The sequence below is a fragment of the Notolabrus celidotus genome, chromosome 14 (assembly GCF_009762535.1).
Source record: "Notolabrus celidotus isolate fNotCel1 chromosome 14, fNotCel1.pri, whole genome shotgun sequence".
Taxonomy (NCBI): domain Eukaryota; kingdom Metazoa; phylum Chordata; class Actinopteri; order Labriformes; family Labridae; genus Notolabrus; species Notolabrus celidotus.
The window spans coordinates 23,464,075-23,489,423 of record NC_048285.1 but is presented as its reverse complement, the minus strand read 5'-3'; the positions used below and the strand labels follow the sequence as shown (position 1 = coordinate 23,489,423).

Below are 25,349 nucleotides of genomic sequence, written 5' to 3'. Positions count from 1 at the left end.
TTATAGTGTTGAGAAAAACGTGGTGGATGTCAAGAAATGTGTGTTTTTTTTTTTAGTAATGGTGTATTTATTGAATTTTCCATAGATAGACAACTTACAACAAAGACAATACAGAAATAATAAAAAGAAAACCAGACACAATTAAATACAACTGGCTTCCAGTCACAGGACAGCCAAAGCAAAATTATATTAGATAACAAAAGCAAAATAAAGACAATAACAATTAAAATGAGAAATATATAAATAAATTACATAAAAATAAATTAAAAAGTGCACCAGATCACAGAGTTGGTGGTTTTTACAGAGCCATATCTCTTTTCATCCATCAAGCGGCACAGTCAGTCGCTCCACGTAGGAAATAAAAGGATGCCATTCAAGAAATGTGTTTTAGCAGAAATACTGCAACAACAAACAGAGGCATGTATCCCTATACGAACGTACGTGCGTCTTCCAGTATGCCACGACGTTGACGCACTTTCCGGCTAGTCAACGCGACTTCTGCTCACGTGTGGCTGCAACAGACCAAAAGACCCTCTCAAATGTTTTTATTTTATTTTATTTTTCGGTTCCTATAAGCGACAAACTTATATTATAAACAAATATATTTTTGTGTTTTGAAGGACACGAGCACAGGTATGATTGACGAGGACAAGACACCTGTTGCAAATGCAGTACGAGAGTGTTTGCATGGCTCCAGACTTTGTTGGCAAAGAAGTTTGGACTTGCTAGAAGTGAAAGAGTACAGGAGAAAAGAGACTATTACCTGGTTTGACTAACGACTGTAACGTTTGTTCATCCATAAAGTATAATAGACTGGATTGCGAGATAAATGCCACATTTTTACAGAAGCCATGTGCTATGAAGAATAAAAGAAGACTGCTCTAATGTCTCTAAAAACTGCACAGCACGTAATCGACAATTTAAATAATGAGACCCTAAAGAAGGTGTGCTTTATGATGAGATGGAACGGAAGCCCACTCTGCTCCTCCTGACCCCCCCCCTGCTTTGACTGTGAAGAAGAAAGGACAAAGTAAGTAGTTCTTCAGAAATCATACGTTGCTTTGCTTTTTGCTGTGAGCATTATGGAAATACTGTCTCCAGCTATGTGTGTCTCTGTGTGTGTGTGTGTGTGTGTGTGTGTGTGTGTGTGTGTGTGTGTGTGTGTGTGTGTGTGTGTTTGAGATTTGCAGGCATGGCTTGGTCTGTTGATCAGCTTCAGAGTTGTGGTTATTGATTGTTGAGTAGGGTCACATCTGGGAATGCGCTGAAGCTTGTTTGGTTATTGATTGTTGTTGTTTTTTAATAAGTGTTGGTTGTTGATTTTATATGAACCTGCTTCAAGCTGTGTGAGCTTATGGGTTTTGTGTGATAAGCTTTTGTTTACTAGACTGGTCTAAAATACGGTTGAGGAATGTGTAAAACTGAGCCCCTTTAATTAAAGCTCTTCCATCCATACACAAAGACGCTTTCCTCATAGGGCTGAATGTGGTTGAATGTCTCAGGTTTCAATACATCACTGCTAATTGCAGTAATAGTGACATGCAGCAGACATGTCTGTCTGTAATACACTTAAATTCCTCAGCAGTGCTTTTAAATGCAGATTTCCAGCTTCTTCAGTGCCCATGTTAGCTTTAGGCATAGTTATTACTTGAAACAAGGCTTCATTCTGCGAGGTGTGCCAGTGTGAGTGATGCATGTCAAAAAAGGAAGGCTTTCACCGTTCACTATTTGCCTGAAAGCAAAAAGTTGGGCAGTAGCTTAAATAGATTGTAACCTGATGACATGTTTTGCATGTCAAGGGTTTTGGTTTTTCTCTGTGATTGATGTATTTTTTTTATACACTCCATGGCATGCATTGTTTCATTACAACTCTGTATCCAGGTTGATATATTTTCTGAAGCTGGGTGATTCAAACCAGGAAAAGGTACTACAGCATTGCAGCATGTCGAGTAAAGGGACCAATTTGCCAACTTAACTACTCTGAATTTCACTAAAGTGGGAAAGACTTCACACACAGACACAGTATGGCTCAGTAAACTCTGGAGCTGGACAGCAGATGGTCTTACTGACATGGGACTTTCTTTGCAAATCATCCGACTTCTTCTTCTGCTACTCTAAAACGCCCTCAGTATGTGTTCATGAATTTCAAACGTCTCTCTAAATGCGGGAACACTGATATGTTGATCACAGTATTTCTGATTAATTACACAGGATACAGCAGGTGTGAGATGCTCTCTAATTATATTTACATTTAAAACTGGCATAGTAATCTGGCTTTGAAATAACTCATACACCGTTGCTTGCTTACCAAACATTCATGTGCAGTAACTGGGCAGTACTTGTAAACTGAAGTCCTTTTTCATTTTCACATCTCAGGTAGAGCTTGGCATTGTTGGATCTTATCAAAAGGTGGTTTACATATATAGAGAATACTTGTTTGATTTCATTATTGGAATTTCCTGTGCATATATACAGTGCTGAAAAATCCCACTGAAATATGGTAGTGGAAAATAAGGGCTGTGGTTAGAGAAAGAAAGAGAATGATGGCAATATTCTTGTTGTCTGCTTTAGAGTCCTGTGCATACTGGCTCACTGTTGGCTCACTAAAATGCTGCAATTTAACAGAGGCATCGTTAATATTATTAAGAACACCTGCAGTGACAAATTAAAAGTCTGCTTTTTAAAGAAGGCCTATTGTAAGGTGAAAGTCATCCCATTACTGTCAAGTAAAGTTGGAAAACCTAATCAGTCAAAGGCTCTGCACACCCACACAGGTGTTTTTAATTACGCTGCCTGATTAGACCTTGTGTCAGGTGGAAGTTGGTGGAGTTATGAAGAAAATTGAACCATGTCACCTCGCCTTGTGGACTAATAATAATCATTATTGAGTATTTTGTCCTATCCTACCAGGTTGTGCTGGGCATGCACTGTACCATATTATAAATGTCATGGTGGAAAGTAGACTCACACTGTACAAGTGAATCATTCACAAGCATGCAAGCAGGACTTTAGTGCTCACCATCGACTGTATGCGATGGACGTAGTATCCGTGACATCACCCATCTGTTTCTGAAGCGCTATTTTGATGCCAATAGTTGGCGGGAGCCATATTGGAAATGCTGAACTCAACCTAACTGCTGTTGAGCTAATGTGAGGTAAAGAAGAGGAGTTTGAGCCTCCTAGCCAACAGCTAGTGTTCCCTCCTGTAAGTCAAGTCAGTCATGTCCTTATTTGGGCAAACTTGTAATCTTTATATCTTCTGAACTTTTCGCGTTAGAAAAAAATTCACCCCCCGTACAGTGTGTGTGGATAGAAAAATCAGCTCTTCAGGCCAAAGCCAATTTTTTGAACCAGGCTGTAAACATGTTTATTTCTGCTGTAAATATCAACTTTTTTTAATTGGGTGTGTATGTGGTTTCCGGTGTTTCTGCAGCCAGCCTCAAGCAGATGCTAGATGAACTGCAGTTTATAACACTTCAGCATGGGCTTCATATTTGAGACTGGAGGTTGCCGCTTGGTGCTCACACTGTATGCGTTAAATCAGGAAGGAGCTTTGACAGTTGTCAAAGTTTCCTTTGAAAACTCTCACACATTGAAGTTGAGGTCAGACTTCGATCATAAATGTAAGCTGTGTCCCTCGTCAGGGGCTGCGTCCTTTGAAGGCCGCATTTGAAGACCTAATGCGTTACAGCTGTGTCGAAGGCTGTCCTATTTCCAAGGCTACTTATGCGACTATTTTTTTAGGCAGTTGCAATCAAGAAAGAAGTCCCTGAAAGTTGGGGCATTTGCTCATGAGAAGATTCAGTTGGCCGACCAAATTTTGTACAGCCCAGAAGTTCATCTGACCGGTTGGGAGCAGCTGATCGGGCTGTGATTGGCACTCATGTCCCTCTGCACACTACATGGTGACGGGCCATCAGGCTAATATTCTTCCAAGCTTCAAATTCAGTGGTGTGACCATAGACAGTATAAATAATGGATGGAGTAACCTTGACGTCACCCATCTGTTTCTGAAGCGCTGGTTTGAAGCCAAACGTCAGCGGGTGCCGTATTGGAAATACTGAACTCAACCAAACTGCTGTTGAGCTAGTGTGACGTAAAGAGGCGGGCTTTGAGCCTCCTAGCCAACAGCTACAGTGTTCCCACCTGTCAATCAAGTCAGCTGTGCCTCTCATAATGGAAAACTCGTAATCTCAATACCTTTTGAAAAAATTCTCGCCTCATACAGTGTGTGCCGATCGTGAAATGAGCTATCCAGACTACACTCCTTTTTTGTACCAGGCTGTAAACATGTTTATTTCTGCTGTAAAGATCTGCTTCTTTGAAAGGGTGTGTATGTGGTTTCCGGTACTTCAGGAGCCAGCCTCAAGCGGACACTCGAGAAACTGCAGTTTTTAACACTTAGGCCAAAATTAGTTATGCAGTAGCTTTGAATGCCTGCATTTAATACTCCTACTTCTGTGTTTAGTCAAAGCTTTGAACTCAGATATAGAAAAAAAAGTCCCAGATTTAGAAAAAAGAACACAAGCCTGCAAAAAAAGAACACAAGCCTGCAAAAATCAAGTGAAGTCTAGATTATTTGACTCAGCTGGTCTTCTAAGAAAAAACAACAAACAAAACAAAACAAATAGTATTACTTGTGTGGGGAAACTGTGACAACATGAAGCCTGCAGCATGAAATTCATGAGAGAAACGGGAATACAATAAAACATGTTAAAAGCCCATAAAACCAAGAAAACTGTCTGATACGCAGAGCTGAGAAGACAGACTGTTTCACATATTGGAGCTCGGTGGGAGACAGGTTTAGCGTCACTTTCTGTTAATCTTGAAATTACAAATCAATCAATAATATGGGGCCATAGAGAGCGTGCATGCTCACATTGGTGCATCCTATTATTAACCGTGCATGTGCCCAGGAAGAACCACGCTGCGATTTATAGTAAGGAGCATTTGCATTCTGTGCAATATTTAATTGGGAGCTGGTGTCGAGACCACAGGATTCTTTAATTTAATCAATTTGTTCATTTCTAGTCAGAGCCTGTCAGGCATCTTTTAACGAAACAGCACACTTCTGATGATTCACTGACACCACTGAATGTCTAAATGACGCTGAGAGTTGTTGAATTTAAAAACAGTCTTTAAGGTTGCTGTATAAATCTTAATTTTTTTTTAAATCCATGTCAGTGTGGAATCGTGATTTAATCCAGGACAACATTTGGACTGAATGCCTTTACAAATGTAGCTGTTTAGCTCTAGATCCCTGGGAGTCTAATTCCTACCTTCTGTAACAAAATACCACAGTGGATGAATCAGAGATGCGTCACTCCGGCATATCTTTTCTGATACCATCATACGGCTACTCCAAATTGGCATCTCATGTCAATTCACAATGCAGGTTTATAGTTCGTTTCAGAAAAAGTAATTATTTTCTAGTAGATAAAGCTTTTAAGAGGTTTGTCTGTATTTTCTGTTTTGGTTTAGCTGCCTCCCCTTTCCTGATTTTCAAAGCAGTAAGGTTCAGTGTAGACTTGTCTCAATGCACAATAGCTTACTTAATGAGAGGGAACTTTGAACAGAAAATAGCCTGCACATATTCATTCTTGGCCATTAGGTAGCATTAAAATAGTGACCTTTCTAGATGATAAAGTCGACCACATTGAATACTGAGCATAGGAACACAGTTGTTCCTACCAACTGTAGAGCAGGAGCAAAAACACCCTAATAAATAGAAGAGAACAAATTAGGACAAACAGCCCAAATGGACTAGTTCAAATTGAACTTTGGGTAAAAGTAGTTTTCTCCCAAAGATGATACAAGCTAAACCATATTATCAAAACAGCTCTATTTCGTCATTTTTTCCACATTAGATTGTGCCCTGTTTTGCGATTTGAACACAGCAATAGATTTGTTTGTGAAGGGGCCACAGCTGCAATGCGGCCTTCCTTGGCATGAAATATTTTTGGGTACTTCAAATTAGGCAAAGCCAAGAGGGGCGGAGGAGAGAAAGATAAATCCTGCAGTGATCACGCAGAGAAGGTGTGGCAAAAGAAAGATATGAAGATTTGATCACATTACAACTTGGCGTGATGACAGGTCTCTGGGTCAGCCTGAGCTGTCAGCACCATGCTCCTGTGGTTAGACAGAGAATGTGGTGACAAATAACCCTGGAACGAAGGATGCATTTGTATTAACCCATCAGCAGGACAAAGAGTAGAATCATGCAATCATATCGGCTGTTATGTATTTTTCACGAGGTGTGGTGTAACATAGCTGTCACGGCTCTGCTTTTCATCTTCAGAAAAAAAGGACCCAGCTGCAGCAGATATATGGGAAGTATGGAAACACCTAATTTGTCAATGTGATCAATGTTACCAATGTGAATATTTACTGTAGATTTACCCTCACAGAGTGCTTCATGTTTCTGTGTGTGCTTAAGCATTAATAAGACAGGCTCTTTTTCAGGGAAGTAGATAAATCAGATACATCTTATCACTTCGGCCTCATATTAATCAGACTGTCTTCCGGCTCATGAGCAAACTACAACATGCCCTGTAGCATTTTAACATTGAGACGTGCTAGATCACTTAAATGATATCACTATCTACAAGAAAATTCTAGCTCCTATCTGATTCAACAAACATTTTCAGTGATAAGTTGAAATGTTATTCTCGATCTGGCGTGCTAAATACCAGCACGTGGAGTTTAAACTGACTGTTTGTTGAAAGTGTTTTAATGGCTCTGAATCCCACAGTGCACCTGTAGCCTGTTAGCCATTGTGTGTCTGTTGAGCTGGGGGGAATTACTCCTACCAAATGTTATCATCAATAACTCATCCCTGTTGCCTAGAAAGCCAGACTGAGGTTTTACTGTTCAAGGAGAATTGGGCATCGTTTAAGTACCGCAGATTGTCCTTAGAAACTCCTCAGTGTAATTGAATCTGAGTGGAAGAGATTCACTTCTCTTGTTCTGTTCCCAAATTCACTACAAACTAAAACTACTTTATACTGGTTGTGTTACTAGAATGAAGTATTCAGTCATAGTTCACAATGAGCTGAAACAGTGCAGCTAAAGGAAAGCCTGTCACAACTTGTCCCATGTTGTATCAATGAGGGAACGGTGATGAGTCCATGTCCTCCATGAGATTAAATCTGAGCTTCAGATATTCATTATGTTTGGGTTTCTTTTCTATCAACCTGGTCAGTGTGTGTGTGTGTGTGTGTGTGTGTGTGTGTGTGTGTGTGTGTGTGTGTGTGTGTGTGTGTGTGTGTGTGTGTGTGTGTGTGTGTGTGTGTGTGTGTGTGTGTGTGTGTGTGTGTGTGTGTGTGTGTGTGTGTGTGTGTGTGTGTCAAAAAAAAACAACAGCAGCAGCAGCAGCAACTTCAAAGACGACAAGTGTAGCTTGTCTGTAGCCTGAAGGTGTAATTTAAGTGACAACCTGGCCGCTGCTGGAGTCAGAGATGAAAAGAAACAAGAACAAGTTCAATGGAGTCACCAAAGCAGGAGGCGAAATGTAGTCTTCCCAAGAGTCATACATGAACATGATTTTTTCTTTCTTACAAAAAAAGCCTACAGCTTGTACCGAACCACACATGGGTACAAACTGCCATGAGAAATGTAACTAATACACAAAAGTAAATGTATTAAACTCCATAAATGGAATTAAGTTCAAGTGGTAATAAAAAGTATAAATAAGATAGAGTAAGTGTTTTTTTATTTTCGCCATCTGCAGAGAAAATGTTTCTGTGTAGTCCACTTATAAAAACCCACAGATATATGATTTCAAACGCAATTCCAGCTGAGAGATCCTCTTCCTGCAAAGAGGACTGAAATTTCATTTGCATGTTCTCCTGGACCATCACGAAGGACTGAATCACACATCACACACTGTATGTTGATCATACTGGAGTCAGGAATTAAAGCAGAGTCAACACTCACTGTTTGTTTCACTACAGACAACTGTCAAGAAAAGAAGAGCTGGACTTGTTTTTCACATCTTTGATGAATAAACCAGAGGAACTGAAGTGTTGTTATCTTTTGATTAATACAAATAATATCACTTTCTATGTCCCAGTATTGAAACTTGGGATTTTTGGTTTGGGCCACTACCGAATACTAATCTGATACTAGGGTGTAATGCCTAATCTGTAAGCCTCTATGTATTCAAAGTAATGTAAGGCTTGAACTTTGTTTGTAGAGCTATATGTTACAAATACAATATATACAGATGTGTATTCACTTTATTGTGATTTATTATGATAAATAATTATACACCATCAATTTGGTTAAAAATAGGGATGTCCCAATCAGCTTTTTTGGCCCCTGATTCCAATCCGATTATTTAATATTGAATATTTGCTGATATTGAGTCCCATCTGATACTTGTTTCCCTAGATAATAGTTGCACAAGAGATAAGAGAGTTGAGCTAAAAAATAAGTAGTTTAAAAAAAAAAAAGTCTTATGTTTATTCCATTTAACTTAATCCAGCTAGCATTGTTGTAAAACTCATAAGCTTTTTAACAAGCTCTGCTGTATGAGACCCACGGAACTGGTGTGCATGCATTACAGCACGCTTAAATCAGAGGCTGCTCTGAACGCAACACTCACAAAACAGTGCGTGATTCACAATGGCAGCATCCGGCTGCGAGACGGAGAACGTAAATATTGGGAGTGACAGTGAGATCGAAACACGCCCAGTTTCATGCCCCTAGCTACAGAGTGGCATTTCAGAATAGAGAACGGCAGCTGCCGCTAGCCACGAGCTTGCTAATGTAACAGACGGTCCTGTGTTTGGTTTATGTTGTTACCTTTTTCAACGATATCCCCCTGGAGAGTTACCGTAGGGTGCTTAGAACGTGGCATCACGCACGTGAGTTCTACAATAAAATATAAATCATGGCTTGAGTTCTACTTCAATGTCCCATTTGTTATTTTTTCATTATGTAAACACAGTTAGGCAAACTCAGAACGCTCAGTTGCACTCGTGCATTAGCCTTCAGCCGTAAATTGTGTTCCATGACAGCAGACGTAATTGATGGGATTAGATGATCGGCTCAAATACCAATCGCCGATCAATTTAAAAACGTCCAGATTGGCTCCGATCCGATTGTTGAGATCAGGATCGGACATCGCTTTGTTAAAAACATCCCAAATTAATCAAATTTTACATTTAAATCACTCTTAATCCCACACTTACATGGAGAAGCTTAAATCTTCAAATATCCTTCCTTTAAGCGACTTGCAGAGCTGAGGGAGACGTAACATGCAGACAAACATAGTTAACATATAACTGAACTGAGTAAATCTGCCCAAGGATAATCTCGTTATCACCAGCGCATGATCTAGCTGTTTGAGGCTGTATCAAACATGGAAGCATGGCTTCCTACAGTTGTTAGTCTCACACATATTAGCATTATCTGTCATCAAAGTTCAAACAATGTGGGAAAGACAAAGGTCATACATCTAATAATGTATGATGAAGCATCACAACACAGAACAGGGCTGGTTGTGCGTGAGTTTTGGAGACACAGTTGTGTTGGTGTACTGACAGAGATACTGACTAGGGGTATACCTTGTATATTAAGTATAATGCCTATAGACATGTCTGAAAGGTAATAGAATTCTTCTCTGATGTAATGCATTACAGTGGGACACAGCTCATTTCACTGAACATCAATCACATTTCTTTGAAGGTGTTTCATTTTGTTATTTTCATGGCTTCATTATACCACAATGACTTTTTCACATACTTTGAAAGTGTTCATATTAATATAGTGACATTGATTTCAGTTACATTTTCCCAGTACTGCTCAACTAATTCAAAAACACGAACTAAATCTATCTCAGCTGATGGACATCTTCCTCTCTGATTCAGTTTATTGGACTGAGTGTGTGTGTGTGTGTGTGTGTGTGTGTGTGTGTGTGTGTGTGTGTGTGTGTGTGTGTGTGTGTGTGTGTGTGTGTGTGTGTGTGTGTGTGTGTGTGTGTGTGTGTGTGTGTGTGTGTGTGTGTGTGTGTGTGTGTGTAAAAGAGGAGAGAGGGCTTTTTGTTCACTTTGGTCTATATCAAAGCTGAAAGCCAGTTGTTGGCTGAATTAAACAAGTCATGGGGTATTATGTTGGATATTGGAGCCTGAGTTTGTTCTCTGATCTGGATTCAATAGATAAGGGTGACATATGATGAGCGACCTTCCTGCGCGATTCACCAAACTCGGAGAGAGACTAAAGGGTTTGCTAAAAGCATCATTGTGGATTCCTCATTAGCAGTATTCTAGTGCTGCAATGAATTGAAATGATCTGCATTTCTTGTTTATTTACATCTCAATATGAAAGTAGCTCTTGGAGCAGCATAGGGCTGACTATACGTGTGTTGGAGTCAGTGTTCAGTCAGCTTGTCTTATGCCCTGTTGAGTGGTTTAGTCTATACAAAGTGGGATGATTTGGATAATCTGTCCAAAAACTAAAACAATTTACATAAAAGCTTTCTGACATTGTTTAAAAAATGCAAGTTAATACTGTATATTTGTTGTCATATTGGGCTATATTATTAAGAAAAGTGTACAACTTACTTATCCATATACTATAACCTCAAAGGATTTAATTAACACTGAGGCCAGAACCATCCGACATCACTATCTCAAAGGTGTCCATTGTCAGGAATAATTTGCCGACCAGCAGCCAATCAGAATCAAGTATTCACCCACACCACTGTATAATTTATTCTAAATGGCAAAACAGTTGCAGCCTTGATTGTATTGTGTAGGTGTTGCTATAAATGGCCCCTGAGTGCATGTTTCCCAGCATTATCTTCAGAGCCATGAACCGTCACACAATGCTCTCAAAAATCCATCCTTTTAGGTGTGATTTCAGCAGAGGAGTATCCAACAGCGGGTACCATACTGTTACTGTTTAAGCTCTAAACTACAGATAATTACAGGGGCAGGGTGTTTGCAGATAAAAGGTAACATTTAATGGGATAGTGGCAGTGTGACTCAATATTTAGCTGCCTTAGGGCATGTTTGGTGCTTATCTCTGACTTGTTTTGTGTGGAATTTGCATGTTGTAGTCTCCAAACAACACTGTTATCGGGTGGACTGGATTATAGTGCTCCATAGATGTAAAGGTTTGAATGATTATCTGTTGTGTTTAAGCTTCATGGTGGAGTCTATGTGTGCCTTACAGAATGAATAATCTCTTGAACACATACTAGGTTTTATTTAGGAGAATTTAATTAAGCATGAAAGAAAAAAACAGAATGTTAAATGACACCCGGGGCTTAAAAGGTTCTGTGCTTATTTCCTGCATTTCTTTACTGATTCAATTAGGTGTAGATTAATTTGCTGTCAAGCTATGGCACATTTGACTTTATGTCACACATTTTACGTAGACGCTTTACTATAACAGTAAGTAATTGGTTAGATTAGAAAGGAATAGAAGAGAAAAGAAATGAATAGAAGAGATTTTTATGGAAGAGAGTATGAAAAATACAATAAAATCAAATAGAACAGAGTACAACAGAATTAAATTGAATTGGATTGATTTGAAAAAAACAGAACAGAACTGAATAGAATAGAACAAAGTAAAATAAAATAGAACTGTATTTATTTTAATATAATCTAATATTTGATATGTTAGAATTTAATGATAATAGAAAATCAATAGGAGTTAAATTAATTGAATTTAATAGTAGTTAATTTTATTTACTTCAAATTAATTGATTTGAATAGATAAGAATATAATTTAATAGAAAATCAATTTAATTCCAAATATGTTGTGTTTTTGCCTTTATGATAGGACAGATGAAGAGAGACAGGAACATGGGGAGTAGAGAGCGGGGGAAGATGTGCAGCAAATGATTGCCGCCAGGAACGAAGGCCATAGACCTCTGCACCAAGGACTATGGCCTCTGTATGTGGGGCGCTTGGACCCCTAGGCCACCAGCGCCCCATAATCGTCACAATGTTGAAAATTGTTCGTAGCTTTACAGAAAGAGCACACAATGACCTGAATTGCAAACAGGACAACTTTTAAAAACAACAGATTAAGAGAGAGCGCTTGTGATTCTTGGCAGAATCATAATCAACTTAATTCACAAAGACAGAGAAAGATAGTTAACATTATTAATTGTACTTTAAAAAGTTAACATTAAAATGCGTAATTATTTCAGAATCAGCTCAGAGTTTAAGTAAAGTAACCAAGCAATCATTGACATTTAAGTGTATTCTAGTGAAAGCATATTGTATAGTATTGTTAACTTGTGTTGCGGATGATGGACAGATGGTGTCTGATCATGATTTTTTTAAAAAGCTGCCATATTTAGGGGTAATCAGTAAATTGAAAGAAAATAATGGAGGAACGGCAAAATAACTGTAGTGATAATGAATCTTTCCAGATGTTTTTAAGCATAAGAGTGACACATTTGCTGGATCCAGCCTGTTCAGTGTAAAAATGGCAGCCTGGCTTTGTCATAAATGAAAGCAAAGTGTACTCGGGTGTTTTCGCTGTTAGTTGGAAATGTGAAGCAATTTGAAGATGTCACTTTGAACTTCAGGAAATTGGGCTGAGTAATTTTCACAATTTAGTGACATTTTCTGATGGATTCTTAGAAGATTAAGTGATAACTCAAATGTTTCATTGATAACGGCCCTACAAACTACCTGAAGATGTTTGTTAAAGCTCAGTCAAAATTCTTCTTTCTTATCTAGTCACGGTGCTTTCTACATGTTTGAAGTGGTTACATGAAATTTGAAACAACAAAAAGCATGTGAACACTGCTTCAAACAGAAATCAAGCTTTGTGATGTATTTAAAGTCGCTTTGTGTGAATGTAGTGTCTCACTACCCTAACATGCCCTCATATGATTATGATATGAATTTGAAGAGTTACTAACTGATTAAATCTACTGAAAAACTTTCTGATGCATGAAGCCACCACTCAGTTTATCTGATAAGATTACATTCTAACACAGCGGTCTCATGCCTGTAGCTGCAAGCTTTTGATTTGCATCAGCCTTTGAAATCCGTCCTTTAATCACAATTTTCATTTTCATTCAGGACAGGAAAATACATGTGGCTGCTGTGTAACTCCACTTTTCTCTGATGCTGTTATTGTGACTTGCATATTTGTGTTCAAATGCATAGATTCATTGGAGAAAGTTCAAATAAGACACTGCACTCGGTTATAACAAACGAGAAACATGATTTTTCACTGGCCAACAGTTTCCATCTATAATGGTGTGTACCTAGGAGCAGTACATCAATGCGTAGGCTGTTAGCCAGTTGGCAGTGACAGTCTCATTAAAACAGAGCTCTAATTAATGTTCTCAATTGTTTATTACAAGTGTTGCGATGTGCATGAGTGCAACCTCTGCACATTCGCACATTGTTAACACGGCAACACGCCCCGATGGCTATCCTTAGTTATGATCAAGAAATACAGACGGTGTTTTAATCTATCAGGACGGGTACGTAAGACTTAGAAGCTGTCGCAGAGCTCCGTTCTCTCCTTGAAGAAATACTGACACAGTGCTTGCAGGTCCGGTCACTTTCATTATAATAGACAGCAAAGACGATTTGGTTTCTGCTGCAGTCACCAGGCAGCTGCAATCAGGAGCAGCGCTCTCTCATGCTCTCGCACAGTAATTAGAAACTGAAAGGATGAAGGGAAGCGCTAACAGTTAACCTTCACATCCCCTTGTTTTATTAGCAGTTAATTTCAGCGTCCTATTTTGATAATCCTCCTGCACAACATATGTCCTTCTTGATACAATCCCCCTCATATGTTCAAGCTCCCGTTTCAAGATCATTTATTCATGTTATTTCTGATGTTCTTACAATAATTAACAACTCTCATCATACAGGTTTGAACATACGCACCTCCTTAAGAAGACTTGTTCAACTTGTGCTTATCGAAAAAAACAGACTTCCAAATTGCAATTTAGGATCATGCAAGGTCTCCTCATCCACACCATGGCTAATTTTGTATGCCAACAGGGACGCTTGGCTCACCGCCCTCGCCGCATGCACCGAGGGAATCCCAAATTCCCGTCGTAAAAAGCACAGGAAGCTGTGACCTCTTTTGAAAGACTATGAATCATCCTGTTATCTCCATCTCCTCAGCAGCAGGGCCTCTCATTCCAACGTATCACTGTCGAGTCAAGGCTCGGTAAATGAAGTGGCACGGCAGTCGTAATGACATTGCAATGGCATTCTCAGTCGGTCTCAGATATGCAAACAATATTATGCACCAAACTGGAGAGGAAGTTGATGCAGAAGGCAGCTTAAGTCGTACAAAAAGGTGGGATGATAGAGAGATCTGTTCAGTAATACTCTATTCTGCTGTGCAGTCCCAAGCTGGGGTAATGAAGCACAGACAGTCATTAGCATGCCCTATGTGTGTCTAGTCAAATTACCTCTTGGCCTTGCTGCTGCGACTCAAAACAACCAGCCCTTCAAGTCAGCTGATTAAATGCAGCAAATCCCAGCTTTGGCTTATTTTCTCCTAATTGGTGGTGAAACATCAAGACAAGTTCACTCTAAAAATATCAGTCCTGGAATTTCCATTCCATTTCCATGTGCTCCATATTCAACCTCACCAGGGATCTAATGCATCCAGAAACTCTTGAAGCGAAGGAGAAGTTTCGAAAGACAGTCGCAACTGTTGATGGTAAACTGATTTCATGGCACAGCAACAGCTCACTTACATTCATCTGAGTTAGCATATCCTCACCTCAGCCTCATGCAGAGATTTGACTGTTTCTCTTTGATCCTTGTACTCCTTCTGGCATGCACATTGAGTCTGTGTCTGTTCCCAATTTCCCCTCACATATAACACAATTTACATTGCTGCATTTGCCCAAAGTATCCAACAGTTACCTGCAAAAATGAAAAAGGAATAGGTCAAACATTTCATTTTTTAGCATTTCATTTCAACATTAATCCTGTTGTCTAATTATCTGTCTGCAGAGAGGATATTGATTGATTAATGGTAGAATTTGTTCCTCTTTTCTAATCTGTGTGCAGGACCAGAATGAGTTGCAAAGGTCACTTTCCTGGCTCAGACAGACATAAATGGATATGTCACTTCCGTCTATTTTTGTTGTGGCTAGGACCTGAATTTTTACTGCTGTCACACCACACCACAGTCCTGCATCGTTGAGCATGAAATAATATTCCAACCTCTATCTGTAATATTTAATAGTTTTAGAGTGGAAAGTTGCAGCAGTGTCATTTGTTGCCTGGCTTACAAAAGCACAGAACTGGACAACAGCACAAGCACAACCTCACGCACAGGATGAGTGTCACCAGCCAGCTTTTTGCAGGCGTAAATGATTGTGTTCATACATGCGCCCAGGGGAAGGACATGTTGCACATATGGCATAATGCCAAATTGAATTCCTCAGCAACAAAACAGGTTTAAACTGGCTTTCTGCCAAAACATTTAGTTAATCTTGCTTATGCCAAATTACAGTGTTATTTTAGCTGGATGTGATATGGCTCATGCAGTGTAAAGATGGCTAATAATGGCCGTCATAGATGAATTAAAAGATTCTGGATTAAGAGGATGTTGAGTAATGTGCTGGAGAATCTACATTATCACTTCATGTGCGCTTGCTTCTCTATCTCTCCCCCTTGCAGAAGATAGGTTAGGAAAGATTTTGGATGGTTAATGACTGTGACATTTCCAAATGTCTAGTAAAATGGGGCACATTGGCTCACTTTGAAAGGGGAGATGGGACACCTGGTGGTCCAGGGCTGGCCAGGGGCCCAAGAGATGGAGAAAAAGGCCAACCTTTTAAAATGAAATGAGATTAGGTCATTCATCCTTGTCTCAGCATTTTCATTGTACTGTTTTGTGAGGAGAAGAGATGAGATCGCAGCAATCTGAGAGCCTCTCGCATAAAAATCTCAACTCTAAAGTAAGGCTTCTTGCTGCCAATCTACAACATATAGCACATATATAGATGCAACAGACAGTTTCTTGGCATGCATTTGGTCCAGCAATCTCCTGCAGTGTAAGATGAAGGCATATCTCAGTAAGCATATTGATTCTGTACTGTAACTGTGTGTAGAGAAATATATTGAATGCATTCCAGTCTTTCATTTTGAGTCCTGAATTAGACTTAAACACAGTATGCTGCATAGCGTACACCTCTTATCTTGCTATCTGCTGGGCTGTTGTCATCTGAGAAGCTCATGCGTTCATTAATACAGTTCAGTTTGCTCATGATACGTGCATTATATATTGAAGTGATAATGAATTCTTCATAAAGCTCAGGAATCTTCCCCATCATCCTGCAGAACCTGCAGAAACGTTTTGTGTTCCTTCTGACTTAATATTCACACTCCTTCGCTTTGATCAGCTTGCTGTCAGTGGGAAATAACTCATGACGGCGTGCTGCTAATCCCTCACAATCACTGTTTGCAGCGATTAGTATTCTCTACAAGTGAATATGCATGGTATTTAAATTCATAACTACACAATGCTCAAATAAAGCGCAGAACTAGATTACTGATTTATGATATTTTATCATTTTTTAACTACTGGCTTGCATATAATTCTTCCACCTGTCACTTGGTGTCTGCTGGAATAATTATCACTTGACTAAATATCCACAGGCATGTCAGTGGCAAAGAAGTTAAGTCTCAGGGGACTGAAATTTCTAATATGCAGCAATTCTGCATGAAAAAGTCAAAAAATGAAAGTGCGAAAAAGGTTTTGTAGTCAGATTATTGCAAGATTATGTGTTTAATTTGTCTGGCTGTCTTTTGAAACACATTGGGCAATATGATACCTTAGAGAATGAAAAAGGAAGTCTGTTACTAGTTAATATTACATGTGGATGATATTGCTGCACGGTACACCAAAGTTTTAGTACTTTTTTTATGCTTTTTGTCTTAAAGGTATGGTACTAGAATTCCCCAAAGTTTAGAACTTTATGAAGGTCAGATGGTTCAGTATGGCTCTGATTAGAGTGCCCTGAAAGCAGCATTACCTGCATAATTGTATTATCTGCATCTCCAAATGGTGGCAGTATCAGCAAGGAAGGCATGTCAGACTGTCAATGCTTAGGGAGACACCCATCTGTTCCTGAGTGCTGTTTTGGAAGCCAATCTTTGGCGGGAGACAAAACTGGAAATGCTGAACTCAACCTAACTGCTGGTGAGCTAGTGTGAGGTAAAGAGGCGGAGTTTGAGCCTCCTATAGCCAACAGCTACAGCGTTCCCGCCTGTCAGTCAAGTCAGTCATGTCCTTATTTGGGCAAAATTGTAATCTTAATATTTTCGTAATTGTTGCGTTAAAGAAAAATTCGCCCCCTGTACAGTGTGTGCTGATAGAGGAATTAGCTCTTTAGACTGAAGCCGTTTTTTGAACCAGGCTGTAAACATGTTTATTTCTGCTGCAAATATCGTCTTTTTTGAATTGGTGTGTATTTGGTTTCCGGTGTTTCTGCAGCCAGCCTCAAGCTGACGCTCAATGAACTGCAGTTTATAACACTTCTGCATGGGCTTCATATTGGAAGTTGCCACTTGGTGAGCCCCTAAATCCACAATGTGACCGACTCTTGTAGACATCCTACTTGTGATCTATTAGGTATCTACAGTCATGGCCAAAAGTTTTGAGAATGACACAAATATTACATTTTCACAAAGTCTGCTGCTTCAGGGTTTTTAGGTGTTTTTGTCAGATGTTTCTATGGTATAATGAAATACAATTAGAAGCATTTCATAAGTATCAAAATCTTTTATTGAGAATTACACAGAATTCATGCAATAAGTCAATATTTGCAGTGTTGACCCTTCTTTTTCAAGACCTCTGCAATTCTCCCTGGCATGCTGTCAATCAACTTCTGGACCAAATCCTGACTGATGGCAGTCCATTCTTGCATAATCAATGCTTGGAGTTTGTCAGAATTTGTGGGTTTTGGATTGTCCACCCGCCTCTTGAGGATTGACCACAAGTTCTCAATGGGATTAAGATCTGGGGAGTTTCCTGGCCAAGGGCCCAAAATCTTAATGTTTTGTTCCCCGAGCCATTTTGTTATGACTTTTGCTTTATGGCAAGGTGCTCCATCATGCTGGAAAAGGCATTCTTCATCACCAAACTGCCCTTGGATGGTTGGGAGAAGTTGCTCTCGGAGGACGTTCTGGTACCATTCTTTATTCATGGCTGTGTTTTTAGGCAAGATTGTGAGAGAGCCCAATCCCTTGATCGCCAGCCTTGTCCTCATCAACACCAACACCTGTGTTAATGTGTGTGACACCTGTGTGTCATTGAAATGATGTTAGCTGGTCCTTTTGTGGCAGGGCTGAAATGCAGTGGAAATGTGTTTTTGGTGATAAAGTTCATTTTCAAGGCAAAGAGGGACTTTAATTGCAGTTGAGCTGATCACTCCTAGTATTGTGAATTTCTGATGAATAAACAGAGCATGGATATGTTTCTCAAGGACAATCATTTCCATCAAATCATTGAATTTTTTGCTACAATTAAAAAGATGTTGCTGGTTTTATTTGTGAATAGGCTTAAGTACTAAAACATCAATTATTATAAAAACTTACTTCATGTCTGTGAACCACCAAGGGGCTGCTGATGTAAATTTGCTTTGAGCTAACTCTGGTACAACGCATCAAATGGTAACATTCATATTACATATTGTACATGGTCCCTACATACGTACATACATTAGATATGATAAGGATTGCTTTATTGGACCAATATTTTCTATAGCTGAACTGTTTATTTGATTTGCAATAAAAGGACTTCATTTTCTAAGCACTCTACTGATATAGTCCAAGATATAGTTTAACAGCATTCAAGATGAAGAAAAGAAATCAGTGCTTGATTTGCAAACTTAGTACTTTGAAAGAAGCCAAACAGCTGCGGGGATTCAGAGCCCTGGTCTATGTTGATGAGTCAGAGCCTTCAGACCCTCCAGACTTAGTCCTCATGTCATTTCCATTTAACATTTTCATTAAAGTGATTACACACAGAAGCCTCCTTAAAAACCATGTCATTGTTGTAGCAGATTTAACTCTGCCCCCGGGAAAATAACTTGGTGATGTTAACCTTTGGTGTGATAAAGATAAATCCCCAGCTCAGGAGGTATTTCTTTCATGAGGACACCACCTTCTCTTAAATACCATAGGTGATTACTAATGCTTTATTTATACTGTAACAGTTAAACAATTCAGCAGTCAGCACATCAATGATACTGACAATCCTTCAGGAGCAAATTAAATGAAAAGGTGTCTCAGCCACAGGGGAGCTTTGCGGGCTGCGCACCGAGCTGCTGCTTACTAGGGGTGTGCATCTCTCTCTTTCAAGACTATCTGATCCAATTCAGGTACAGCTCATTAAAATATAGAACGATTCGTTTTGACTTGATTCAGTATAGTTTTATTCAAATGGGTTTCTAAGTAAGTCATAAAAATAAAAATAACATGCCCTTGAGTTTGTTACTTTTCTGAGAGACACTCAGAAGACACTGTACAGACTGAAATAACAAATAAAGTGAAGTCTTTATCACTCTCCCATGCCCAGGTGTCTCACTGTGACAGGTAGTTGGGTGAAGAAATTAGATACCATACAGAAATGTGCAAATTTGATATAACTATCACATAAATCTTTGCTTGTCTGTACACCTGTCTACCTCCATGGATTCTGCAAGGCCCTGCTATTCCTTTAAATTAAGTGTTTCTTTCCCCAGGGTTCAAAACTTAAAACCAATTAAACTATAAAAGTATGGAAAAAAACAGTGTGACAGAGCTTTTTATGTCATGTTAGAGAGAAGAGAAATGCTTTTGTGTTCAAAATGTAATAATGAAAGTAATTCAAGACATCATTTTTCTCTTCATTATGTCTCTGTGATTCTTTCATGAATTGAATACATTATTCAGCCACTGGTTGTTACTGCCAACTTGCTCTTCATTTGAAAGTTCTTATTTGATTTGTTCTTAATTTGAGAAACTGTCACAGTTTCTGTCACGCCTGCTGTAATACTGTCTGCTAGGTATCTTGACACTAAGGTGTCACTAAGCCATCACTCCAAATGACACTCTGACCTCTGAAAACCTCAGTTTGTTGTTGTAGTCAAGTGAAATACAATCTGCACAGAGTGTTTTATTCTGAAACGTAACCAGAATTTAAAATTTTGTTTCGATGCCTGACTTCCTGTCTCGCTCAATTTGCTCTGTGCTGATTGATGCATTTACTCTGGCATCCGGCAAGTCTTGCGTATCTGCTGCAGAGGGCTCAGACCAGTCAGCATTGCGCCGTCTACATCAGTCCTGTCCTTGAGTCTTTGCACTGGTTGCCTGTGAACTTTAGGATCCAGTTCAAGGTCTTATTAATTGTTTTAAAGTGTTTAAATGGTCTGGCACCGTCTTATTTATCAGACCTTGTACAGCCTCACAGTTCTTCCAGAGCACTTTGGTCATCTAACCAGCTGCTCCTGGCAGTACCTCGGTCCAGACTCTCTACTCGTGGGGACAGAGCCTTCTCAGTGGCGGCCCCAAAGCTGTGGAACAGCCTACCTTTCCAGGTTAGAGCTGCACAGTCTGTGGAGCACTTTAAAACACTGCTGAAAACCCATCTTTTATCCTTGGTGTTCAGGCCCAGCTAAGAAATCCTTGGCTTTTTTACTTTTTACTCTTTTTATTTCCTAAATTGAGCGCTTACTATTCTTTTATTGTTTTTATTTATTGTTATATTTGTGTATGATTATATTGTATTTTAATAACTGTACAGCACTTTGGTCAACTGAGGTTGTTTTAAATGTGCTTTATAAATAAAGCTTGACTTGACTAGCAGTCAAAGCGCCCACACACAGAGGCTATAGTCCTTGTCACATAGGTTGCCAGTTTGACTCCTGATCATAACCATTTGCTGCATTTCTTTCCACGCTCTCTACTCCCATCATTTCCTGTCTCTCTTCAGCTGTACTATCATAAAGGCAAAAAAGACCCAAAACATAACTTAAAAAAAAAAAAAAAAAAGAATAGAAACTATCAGATTTGATGCTGTGACAGAGCTGAGATTGAGTGGACACAGATCTGGTTAAATTTGGCCGTAAATTGCTTTGCAGATCTCGGCTGTTGCTTTTTTAAATCGACCTGACCCGTCACCTCAGCTAACGTTTCTCTTGTTAAAGGTAAAAGGTCCTGTAAGATGGAAGACACAGAGCACAGTTGCAGTAAAAAATCAGCAAAACTTTTGTAACCAGGACGTCGACCGTTTTGTTTGACATTTTACTGATCCGGATCCATTTTAACAAAAATGACTTGACTTGAACACTTTGAAAAAATGTGGTTGGACATGTTTTGATGTCCGGCTCAAGAAAATGATCAGTTGGTTGGTTATTGTTGCAACCAAAAGAAAAAAAATGAACATTTCAAACTTTATATTGGACAGCCAGAAATGTTTCCACTGACAAAATTCAGAGTTAGATACAGCCGTGCTTCTTGATTTTCACATCAAACCTTCTCATCACAGTCTGCTGCTCATGCCGACAGCATTTCCTCAGCTGGAAGATCAAATGCTGTGTCCTGATTTGGGACTAGTGCAGTCAGCAAGGAAGTTCTGAGACAGTGTGAAACCCTGTAATGTGATCTGTATAATCACCACTTTCCTCAGGTTAGGGGGGATATAATCACAATAGTTTTGGCCTCAATCCCTTCCTTGTTTTGTGTGATGCTGTTAGTGATTCCACCTGGCAGAGGCAGAGCAATTGTGTTCTTTGCTGACTGTGTTTATGTGATTCCATCCTGAATGTCAGCCAACATTATTCAGAAATTATGCAGGTTTTGTTATTCTGCGTCCTTATGCAAAAGGAGTTTTACTGATTAAGGTAATCCTGAAACAGATTATAGCCTTTCACCAACTGGCATGATAGCAAACAAGTTTTCCAAAAGTTTAGGTTAGTCATTAATGAGCAATTAACGTACAGAATCAAAGGAATGAATGGAGGAAAAATGTAAGTTAAGTATTCCTTTGGGGGGCAATTTTCCTCCCATAACGCTATTTATAGTTAAAAAGCAGAAATCGTAACATAAACAACCTGGAGACAAAACACCTTGCAAGTCCACTGAACTTCTTCACTCTTCTGGCAATTACTTCAAAACATAAGGTATGTGACCCACAAGCAGCACTGCGGTGCCCTGATTCAATGCACAATGCCTTTTAGTTTTGCCGTCACAACAAAGTTAAAAAGGATTAATTACAGCAGTTACCGAGGCGTCGACAAGATGACCACAGAACAACAAAGCGGCGCCACACTGGACGCTAATGGGCTGTAAGTGGATTCATGCTAAAGAATGGCCTTTGGCTCCTGCATCAACAAAAATTATTCAAAGTAGCAGGTTTATGATTTGAATAATGCTGCACCTCTAATCATCACTTTAAATGTCTTTGTACTTTTTGCCTCTGAATGTTCTGCAGTAACAACTATTATCCATTCTTCTTCATAAATGCAGGAAGCTCATTACCGGGATTGTCAGCGCCACCTTTTTTTTGTCAAATACATGAATCCATTTCACTGTAATTGCAGTAGAATTATTAACAGTGTAGACATTAGCAAATGAAAGTATGAATATCCATTAACTATCCGCACGGGCTAAGTCCTGTGAGGAAAGCCAGCTGACAGGTTGATTTAGATAAATGCATACATGCATTAGAAATCCTGCTTTTAATTGTCTGTTTCAGTCTTTGGGATACAGCTGTGTCAGAGGGAGCTAATTGAACAGTTAACTCTATAATATTTTAATGTAAAAATGCAGGTTACTACGGAATATAATTATGGAGGTTATTATATTTAAAAGTGTGATGGCTGTAATCTGTCACAATAATCCGTATTTAATCATTTGTGTATACAGGGAATTATTTTCAGTCCAGCCTTCCACCCACTGCGTTGAGGTCGTGTAAAGCAGATTGTCACATTTCTGTTGAAATAACGAGTGTAACCTGGACTGTCAAATAAGAATTTCCAGTAAATTTCCTCATTACTTAAATGCACTATATCACCTGCTATAGATATAGAACCAATAGAAGATTGATAGCTTTTTGGAAGAAGCATCTGCAGAGCCTGATAAGCTTAGTCTAGGTAGTGTTAGTGAATCAAGACCCTTGACTATCTCCACAAGCCCTGTTGCAGTGGCCGCCTCCTAGATGCGGGTGAGGATAAGCTCCAGCTGCGCACATCATTTACAGCTTTCAGGAGGGGATAACCAAAAGGATAAAGAAAGAAAATCAGTTATGATACATGTCCCACGGGTCAGCACACCTCGCCCGTGAAACCACAGACCTCCTCTCTCCACTCAGCCGCTTTATATCTTGCTTTGAAACGTGGCATGCAGTCAGAGTCTCTGGGCTCTGCGGCTGCAGCATGCCCTCTGGCAGGTGTGATGATAGTACAGTGTAAGATGGGATTTTCAGAGACCTCAGATGCTAGTTTGTTGACAACATGACAACATGGGGATTGTGCAAGGGGAGTCAAGCACCGACAGCCTTGGGCTCAGATATGACTAACCAGCTTGTGTTTGTGGCTTAGTCTGCAGCATGAAATCTGTGTAGGAATAACATTTTGACTGATGCTTAATCTGACTCATAATTTAACATCTTTTATTGCATTTAAAGAAAACTTAGTTGTTGTTTTCTTTCTGGGGGTAATAACCTCTCTTAGATATTACATTCATAAAGTGCATTTAAAATCGCTGAGTTTTATTCAGAGCTCATACTTTATCTGGTAAGTACTATTCCCCTGTAACACATTCCCTTGTTGTTTTAATGTTATGATAAATATTTGGTGTAAGATAGAGGCAGTAAACACAGTTCCTCTGTTCTTAGAAATATAAACATTTCAGGGTTTAATGTTTTCTAAAAAGGAAGTGCAAGGGCGCTCAAACTTTCCTCAGAGAAGTATCCTCTATTAAATACGTTTTCAGCAAAGTGCTGAAAAACTATGCATGAAAAATATTTTAAAAAATGATACACCGATACATCCAACTGTCATCAGTGCCCAATAACTTAACTTCAGCATAAAAACTTGAAATCGATTACATTTGTTTGGAAAGTCGACAATATGAAGCACTTAATGATTGCATTAAAAATGAGGACAATAGATAAAATGGTGCTTTGTTGAACAAAATTTTTTATTTTCATAATAAAACATTTTAGGAATAATGCATGACTGATGTGTTTTTAAATAAGTACCCCCTGTAGTTCTCTAAAGTACTCTAAGGTTACTAATACCCCCGATTGAGAAACACTCATCTAAAGTAACATCTACAGTTTAATAAAACAGATCAAAGAAAGTACTTGTCTCACCTTTTTAAATATTTTACCCAAGATGTCCTTGCCGCCTGTTTGTGTATGCTTGCAATCTTTTTGGGACGTGTGACTCGTGGACTACAGCTGAAATCTAGCAGAAAGCCCTTTGAATTGTTTATGTTGATGAGTATTCAAGGTCCTCACGAAAATAAACCTTTACAGACCTCAAATTTAAGGCAAGAATGCAAGTTTAATTACAAGAAGCCCATCTTTTATTCAAGATGAACCAGGGGCGAAAAATACTCATCACTGTGTGTGAGGGGAAAAAAAACAACAAGACCAGCCACTGAATTCTTATTTCACTGTGGCCTGCAGGTTACACCTGACATTTATAAAGGTTGAGCTGAATGCGACACCTCAGAGCAAGTCAAGAGAGAGACCTGAAAGTCAAACAAAGGCTTTTCTTCACACTTTGAAAACGACAAACAGATAAATCTTTGTTCAATGTTTGTGTGTTGTTTCCATCACTCCACAACAGCTCAAAGTAGGTTTATCTTCCATCTTTATTGAGATGTTCTTTGAAGTAAGTGGAAGATGGAAAAGTTTGTATCAACCCCCCATCAAAAAAATAAAAAGGAAAAAATCTGAGGCATGAGAGGAAATTGGAAATAACAGCAGAGCAGCTCTGCTTCATACTGAAGCTATTTCAGACAGAAGCACACAGGTAAGGTTATCAGTTTACTGCTCATACTGCTGTTACCAATTTGGTCCCTCTTTCCACCGGCATATTGTTTTTTTAGAAATCAATGAATTTTTGATGGAGTCGCTCCATTTATTGCTGGCAAAGACTTGAATAACAATGCTATTACCTGCCATAAACGACCACATTTACAGAGATCAAAACGTGCAGGGGCTCAGGGTGCTATTTCTCCACAACAGAAATACTAAACAGTGTGTGTGTGTGAGTGTGTTTGTGCGCAGAGGCGTGGGTGTGTGCATTTGTGTGCTAATGGGAAGCTAAATCATGCTGCCTTGTCTTCATCACTGCCCCGTGAATTACCTCGATGCATTTTCAGAGCAGCTTTTCCTCC

The 25,349-nt window shown here is 39.2% G+C and overlaps 1 protein-coding gene across 3 annotated transcripts in view; it reads left to right on the top strand.

The window, feature by feature from the left end:
* The first annotated feature begins 458 nt into the window (after window positions 1-458).
* Window positions 459-25,349, top strand: part of lrfn1 (leucine rich repeat and fibronectin type III domain containing 1) — a 221,258-nt gene continuing 196,367 nt past the window's right edge. For all 3 annotated transcript variants that reach the window (XR_004633947.1, XR_004633948.1, XM_034702001.1), the window contains exon 1: window positions 459-1,030. The gene's annotated coding sequence lies outside the window, so the exon portion shown is untranslated. The remainder of the gene's footprint in view (window positions 1,031-25,349) is intronic.